An 8422-nucleotide genomic window follows, 5' to 3' on the forward strand; every position below is an offset into this window, starting at 1 on the left:
CTAAGAGAGGAGTTTGACTGGAACATCTGAGTTGAACCAGCCAGTCAGAGTTCAGAGAGAACTAGAGAGGGTGAGCATATTCAGCAGTAAGTCTCAGAGGCTGAAAACATTCTAGGCCAAGGTTAGATTGTACAGAAGCTAGAAGCTTCCAGGATTAGACCTAGGTTAGCAAAGGGGACAATTACATCGGGTGAATCAAAGTTACATTTACATTAGTGAATTCCTAAATGCTAAAGAACTGTTTGTAATCAGGAATCAACAGGGAAATCCAGGCATGGTGGTGCAGACCAATAAGCCCAGTGCCTGGGAGGTAGAGGCAGAAGGATCATGAGTTCATGCTCATTGTCAGCTACATGGGGAATTTGAGGCCAGGATGCTCAAAGGATAAAAGCCCTTGTTCTGAGAGGACTTGGTTTGAGTCACTGCCACCCATGTAGACAGCCAGGCATAACAGTCCGTAAGTGTTGGGGCAGAGATGCCAGTTCCCCAGAGCTCGCTGGCCAGATGATCCAGCAAGTTTCTGTTCTGGAGCAACAGGAGAGCTTATCTTGGGCAAAGAGAGAGGAAGACACTAGAGCACTAGAGGTCATCCTCTGGCCACACACACACACACACACACACACACACATGTTTAAAGAGGGAGTTCAAGGTCAGACTAGGCTACATGAGTCCCTGTTTCCAAAAACAAAAAAGGGAAGGGGGGGAGGTGAAATCAACAAAGACACTGAATTTGTCACCTCCTCCTCATTTAGTGACATCACCAGACCTAGAAGAAGATTCACCTTGAAGCCTATGAAGCTTAAACTTCAGGGCTGCTTCCCAGCTCAGGACCTACCCACCTACCCACCTGGGCCCTCAGAACACTGCATTTAGTGGGATTTTTTTAATTCAATTATTCCTAGAGGATCCTTAAATTATACTTCAGATACCCCCACTACACACACACACACACACACACACACACACACACACACACACACAATGATCTATGTCCAGCCTAATTATCTTTATTTCTTGAGACAGGGTCTCTGTACTCCCAGAACACAACACATAGATAGACTGGGAATTCACAGAGATCCCCCTATCATTGTCTCGTGACTGTGAGGCCATACTCAATTGAGACTCTAAAAATCAAACAAAAACTAGCTAAATTTGACCATTTTGAACACGGCTGTGGGTACCATCTGATAGACTGAGCCATTGCTGTAAGGCTCGAAGTGAGTCCTAACTACCAGGAGACACCCCCACCCCCACCCCCACCCCCACCCCCACCCCCACCCCCACCCCCAGTGAGACAGGAGAACAGAGTTTGATGCAAATGCCAAGAGGTTTATTTTCTGGTGTGTCGGGATCGACCATCAATCAGCCCCTGCTGGAGAGTGACTAGAATGACCCCGAATGGGGTACAGGTTACATCAGCAACGTTACAGTTTAAATTTATTGGCTAAGCATATTGACCTTTGAATCTATTGGCTAGCAAGCACATGACACACATTCGAACTCTACCTGGGACCAGAGGGTCAGGTGACTATCAGTACATTCTGCATTTTTATTTTTATTTTTCAAGAAGGTCCCTGGTCCTCCCGAGAACTGTGGGTGGAGGATGGAACTTGGCTTAGCCTTGACCTGAGGTGGGAAGCTGGTATTTCGCCTACTCTTGACCTGAGGCGGTGGGTGTAAGGCTGGCAAAAGCCCCTAGGGCCCTTCACGGGGACCCCATAACCTTCCTACTTTCTACCAGGCCAAGCTTTTTTTTTTTTTTTTTTTGGTTTTTTTTTTTTTTTTTTTTTTTTTTTCCGGAGCTGGGGACCGAACCCAGGGCCTTGCACTTCCTAGGCAAGCGCTCTACCACTGAGCTAAATCCCCAACCCCGCTTTTTTTTTTTTAAAGATTTATTTATTTATTATATATAAGCCAGAAGAGGGGATCAGATCCCATTACAGATGGTTGTGAGCCACCATGTGGTTGCTGGGATTTGAACTCAGGACCTTTGGAAGAGCAGACAGTGCTCTAACCATTGAGCCATCTCTCCAGCCCAGGCCAAGCTTCTTACACTTCAGTAAGAACTAGGGTCCCGGGGCTGGTGATTTAGCTCAGTGGTAGAGCGCTTACCTAGAAAGCGCAAGGCCCTGGGTTCGGTCCCCAGCTCCGAAAAAAAGAACCAAAAAAAAAAAAAGAACTAGGGTCCTTCATTACTTTCTGTGCCGCACGGCAATGGCCCCTAAAGCCCCCAGCACATTCACTTTCCCTCCTACTTCTACACAGTATGTCTTTAGAACCATCTCTGGTCTTGTTTTGGACTTTTGAGAGTGGAGTCCACGTATAGAGTTCGAATGGCCTAACTTGGTGTGTAGCTGAAGATGGCCAAGAGCTTCGGAACCTCCCTCTTGCTTTTTACCTCCCAGGTCCTTGAAATTACAAGTGTTGGCTATCTCGGGGCTTTCACGGTGCTGGGGCAGAACCCGGAACTGAGTTTTTTGGTTTTTGTTGTTTTTTTTTTTTTTTCTTTTTTTTTTTTTTTTCGGAGCTGGGGACCGAACCCAGGGCCTTGCGCTTGCTAGGCAAGCGCTCTACCACTGAGCCAAATCCCCAACCCCATTTTTAAATGTGTAGCCCAGGCTGGCCTCGAACTCGTGATCCTCCTGCCTCTGCCTCCTTCAGCAAATCCTACCGGCGTGCGCCACCACAACCGGCAGAACCCGGAACTGAGAACAGGCTAGGCAAGTGCTCTCCTAGTGTGGTACATCCCTAGTCCCTCAAACTTTCCTTCTAAGATAATGTCTATTAGTCCACCAGGGGTTTCCCTTTTCCTTACAGCAAGTTGCACGGCTAAGCTGGGATATGCCTGGGCCTTATGTCCCTCCCAGGCCTCCCCCATCCATCTTGCTTACTCAGTCTAGCTACGAGCTTTCCTCCTGCCTACAGTATAATTCATCTTTGCTCTAGAAGGTTTGTGCTGCTTTCTCCGTGCCTCCATTTCTTCTCATATTTCTTGTTTTTCAGCATTAAAAATCTCTCAAAAGACTGTGACCTCAGAGTCACAATGCCCCCACTCCTATCTTGACCTCACTCTTCTCTCTCACCCATCACCTCGGGAAGTTATCTTCTTCTTTTTTTTTTTTTTTTTTTTTTTTTTTTTGGTTCTTTTTTTCGGAGCTGGGGACCAAACCCAGGGCCTTGCGCTTCCTAGGTAAGCGCTCTACCACTGAGCTAAATCCCCAGCCCGGGAAGTTATCTTCTGTTCCCTGTTCACTGTCTCGTGCCCAGGGCTACAGATTGGAAGCCTGAGGGTGTGGAGGCCTTTGCCTTCTGAGTGCGGTGACTAATTGTGTGGACCAGCCCTGGCTCAATATACTTTTAAATGACATTTAAGGGGGATTGTTTGTTGTGTTGTTGTTGGGGATTTTGTTTGGTTGCTTGGTTGGTTGGTTTGGTTTTCTTAGGGTTTCTCTGATTGTGAGGATTTCATAACCCCCACATCTCTGGCTGTCCTGAAAATTGCTGAGGAGACCAAGCTGGCCTCAAACTCGGCGATCTACCTGCCTGTGTGCCACCAGGCCTGGCTACATTTAATTACCTATGGCCTGTGTATGGGTCGGCATGTGCAGGTCCTCCCCACCTAAGTCCAGCCTTTTAAAGTATACGATTGTTAGTTTTGTATATTTACAACTGTACACCCACTAACACTGATTCAAGAGATTCACGAATCTCTCAGTTACCCATGTTAGCTTGCTTTTCTGCTGCTCAGTATAAACACGTCACCCAAAGCGCAACTTGAGAGGAACGAACTCACTGTGCTTTATAAACTGTACAGGGTGGGGCAAGGTAGGAACAATAGAGGCAGGACCTTAAAGCAGAAACCAGTGGGAAATGGCTACTTACTAACTGGCTTGCTCAGCTGGCTTTGTTATATAATCCTCCTGCAGTGGCTGGGATCTCTCTCCCACACTAACGGACAGTCAAGAAAACACGCACACCCAGACTTGCCTACAGGCCAACAGCTCAGCTCTGTGGCTCCTTGGCTGAGGTTCAATCTTCCCCGGTGACTATGGGTTTTGACTAGTAGATGATTAAAGCTAACTATGGGACCCCTCCTTCCCCCACTCAAAAGCTACATAAGTATCTATAGTCTTCTACTCCCACACCTCTTCTCCCCTCTGCCCCACCCCCAGGCACATGGCAACCATTCATTTATTTAAACGGGGTTTTCTCATTGGGTGCATTTCATAGAACATTTGAGCCTTCGTGTCTGCGGTCACTTTCTAAGAAGATCTTAAAAGCCATCCGTGTTACATTGTCTCCATCTGTCTTATTTCTTTTCATTGCCGGGTCTACTTGCACCACATTGGGTCTCCTCCATCCCCAGTTGACCGTCTTCCCTCTGCCACTGTCCATTAACTGCTGCACATGCTCCATCAGCAAAGCATGAGGGATCTGAGCCTGGAGATTCCAGGGTGAGGGTTTCGATTCCTCCACATTCCCAGCAACACTTACTGCTGCCTTTTAAACTAAAGCAGTGGCTCCAGACGAAATGGTACCTTGAGTTTTTTCTTTGCACGTCTGTAACGGCTAATGCTGTTGAGCATTTCCCATGTGTTTACTGCTCATTGTCTTCAAATATGTCTTAACTGGGCTGCTTTCTTGTTGAGTGTAAGAGTTCTTTGTATGTTTTGAACCTAAGTCCCTAAAGGATACGTGGCTTATACAAGTTTGCTCCCATTCTACAGGTTCTCTTTTCCCTCTCGGGATGGTGTTAAGCACTGAGAAACCAGGGCTGTCATTCTACTGGTTGAAGGCTTAATATTGCATGCAGGAAGCACGGTTTCCATCCCTCAGCACCACATAGAACGCACCAGGCTGTTACAAGCCTGTAATCTCAGAATTTAGATCAGTTTAAGATTATCCTCAGCTACAAGGTGAGTTCAAGGCCAATCAGGTTACATACTACTGCAGGCTGGCCCCGTACAGTGCTAATATGGACCAACCTGGCCTTGAACTCAGGGACCTGCCTTCCCTACCTTTCAGGCGTGTGCTGCCGTGCAGAGCGCAAAATATTTAATGTAAAGGATGAGCTCTGATCACTGTAGGACACAGCAAGGTCAAAGTCTGTGAGAGAACCAGCGCTCTGCAAGTCCCGATAGCAGCTCGTAGTGTGACCTAGAGCTTAAAATCCATAAGGCACCCGAATCTCCTTGGCACGAGATTGTTTCTTGCTCCAAACATAGGAGTGGTTCTTACTAGAGTCTCAGTTATAAGAAATGAACACATCTCATGGAAGGTCTTCTGCTTTCCTGAGTTGATTAACTACAAATCTTAGTTCGAAATCCTCAAATCCCTTCAGCAGTATCTATCTAACCTTGTATTTGAACAAACAACTGGGTACCACAAAGCACCCACATTGAAAATTTAAAAAAAAAAAATTAACCAGCACAGGACCTTTGTCAAAAATCAGGAGCTGGGCATTAGACATGATGGCCCAGGCCATCCGCACTGGGGACGACAGCAGGACACTGTGGCCTCTCAGTGCTGGGATTACTGGAAGGAACTATTCTACCTGGCATCTTGTATCTCTCCTTATGTAGGTGTTTGCGACTGATTTTCCCTATGAGCCTGCTGTCGTGGCGTTCTGTAAGCATTGCCATCTGGCAGTTTTATCAGTCTCTGGTGTTTTCTAATTTCTTTCATGAGTTGTCCTTTAATATGGCTGCCATTAAAGTTGTGCTGTTTAATCTCCACATACGTGTCAAGTTCTCAGATTTCTTATAGTCCTTTAATCTCTATTATGCCAGACAACAAGTTTTTGCTTGCAACCTTTTTTTAAAAAATAGGGTCCATCCTGGCTAATGCTGTGTATGCACCCGGGAAATGTGTGCTCACAGCAGTTAGTGGGTGGCGTCCTCTGCAAACCTAGTAGGGACACTGGATTTATAGCATGTTTGTCTCTCTTCTGTCTTCTGTCTATATACCTGGCTATCCTATCAGTTGCAGGAGGTGGGAACTCACATCCCAAATTGTTCTCACTGAACCGTCTCATTTCTTAGATGGGTCAAGTTTTATTTGGGGGCGTTTTTAGATCCGTGTGTTTATAACTTCTAGGTCTGGACTGGCAAGACAGATCAGCCAGCGAAGGCTCTTGCCGCCAAGTCACACAGTCTGAGTTTGATCCCTGAGACCCACATGGTGGGAGGAAGGCGAGAGCCAACTCCCTGTCCTCTGACTTCACACACCATATGGCGCATAGGCATTCACATGCATGCTCTCTTATCCACTCCATGTAGATATGTGTAAATTGTGTTTCTTCCACATATAGAGAAATTAACATACTCCTAAAAATCTTTAGCTGTATCTGATTGGGTTGATCCTGTGATGGAAATATCCCATCATTAGTGACATTTTGTTGTAAAATATGCATGTGATGTATGTCTGTGGGTTCGAGGGTGGCCTACACACACACACACTTAAGAGTTCAGAGGACAACTTTGTGGGGAGGTGGTCTCTTTCTGCCTTCATGTGGTTTCTATGAATTGCGGTCATTTGAGTCAGAACCCCAGCTGCCCCTACACTCAACTCTAAAGATACTTGGTCCTGGGCTCTGCTTGGGTGGCAGCAGTGCGGTCCGCTGGCCTTCTTTTGGAAACTGTTTATATGAGGTGTCTTTTTCCATTCTTTAACAGTCAACATATTTGTGTTCTAAGTAAAAACATTAATCTTAAAAATGAAACCCTTCTGCTAAGTATATTTTTATTTCATGTTTAAAATGCAGCAAAGGGGACGGTATTTAAATCCATTTGCCACATTTAAATGAAAACAGTTATCCTCCAGGAAATATTTTTCTTTAGCTCTTGACCGGTACTTGATTTTAAAAAAAGCATAGTGTATGTGTGTGTGTGTGTGTGCATGTGCGAACATGTATGTGTATGTGTGTGTGTGTGCACACGTGCGTGTGTATGAACCCCAGCAAGTGTGTAGAAGTCAGAGGACAACTTGGGGGAGTCAGTTCTTTTTTTTTTTTTTTTTCTTTTTTCTTTTTTCTTTTTTCTTTTTTTTTTTTTTGGAGCTGGGGACCGAACCCAGGGCCTTGCGCTTGCCTAGCAAGCGCTCTACCACTGAGCTAAATCCCCAGCCCCAGTCAGTTCTTTTTCTAATGTGAGTCCTGGGGATCAAACTCAGGACCTCCTGAGTTCTGGGACTAATGGCTCGGTCTACCAGCCACCAGGCTCAGCTGTAAAATTGTATTCTACAAGATGAGATTTGACCTGATGGTCTTCTAAATGTCTTCAATTCTGTTTATGTCATCAGCAGGGAAAGGAAATTCCTAAGCAAGGAACACCGCTCAGAAAGTGTTGTGCCATGCCTCCAAATCCCTGAGAATCAAGTCGAAAAACTGGGAGCAACAGAAAACACTGTACGGTAACTGACGTATCCTTTTACGCCAATACCTGATTTAAATGACCACATATATAGTTTAGCCACTTGTTTTATTCTGTTAGAAGTAAAATATATGTTTTTAACATGTTATTTTTAAGTTTCTAACTAGCCATACTTTAATAAGTAAAGAGAAACAGCTAAAAATGATTGATTTATATATAATAGAGTTAGTGAATTTCATTAGTAGACTTTAAACCAACATACTCTTTCTACATGTTACCGATATAAAATGTTATTAATGTCCTGTTGTCTTTAAAACTAAATGTAAAGTTTACGTTTTTAGTATATGTGCTGCCGAAGCGAGCACAAAGTTTACGTTTTTAAACTGGAAGCACACGTCCTTTTGAACCAGACATACTGAGTCCTCAGTAGGAACACACCTTTGGTCCTAGCACTTGGGAAGCAATAGCAGGAGGGGCTCTGTGATTTCAAGCCCAAACAGAGGTTGACAGTAACAACGAAAGTAAACAGAAATTATTAATACAGCTATCACTCCATATAGCCTTGACATATAAACTTATGTTGAGGTATTTATTGTTCAATAATCATCGATAAACATTTTGCTGTTTTAGTCACAGCCTCGTGTAACGCAGGCTGTTCTCTCTGTGCAACCGAGGATGGTCTTGATCTTGCACTCTTGATTATCCTACTTCCACATCTTGAGCGCTGTGCTCACAGGCAAGAATCTTCAGACTTCCTTTACGCAGTACTGCCAAACCCAGGACCTCATGCATGATAGGCAAAAACTCTACCGTTTATCTATGTCCCCAAACTGGGCATAGAGGCAATGTACAGATTCATCTCTCAACAGAGTCTGGGCAAAGGCACTGGGATAAACTTGGAGTTGAGAGTCAGCCAAGATTTTTACAACGGAATCTGGGAAAGGTCCCCTCTAATTTTAGCTACTATATGTGTGTGTGTGTGTGTGTGTGTGTGTGTGTGTGTGTGTGTGTGTGTGTGTGATTATGTCTCTAGGTCTTATTACACTGTTACC

This window comes from Rattus norvegicus, chromosome 15, assembly GCF_021556685.1.
Source record: "Rattus norvegicus strain SHRSP/BbbUtx chromosome 15, alternate assembly SHRSP_T2T, whole genome shotgun sequence".
In the NCBI taxonomy this organism is placed as follows: Eukaryota; Metazoa; Chordata; class Mammalia; order Rodentia; family Muridae; genus Rattus; species Rattus norvegicus.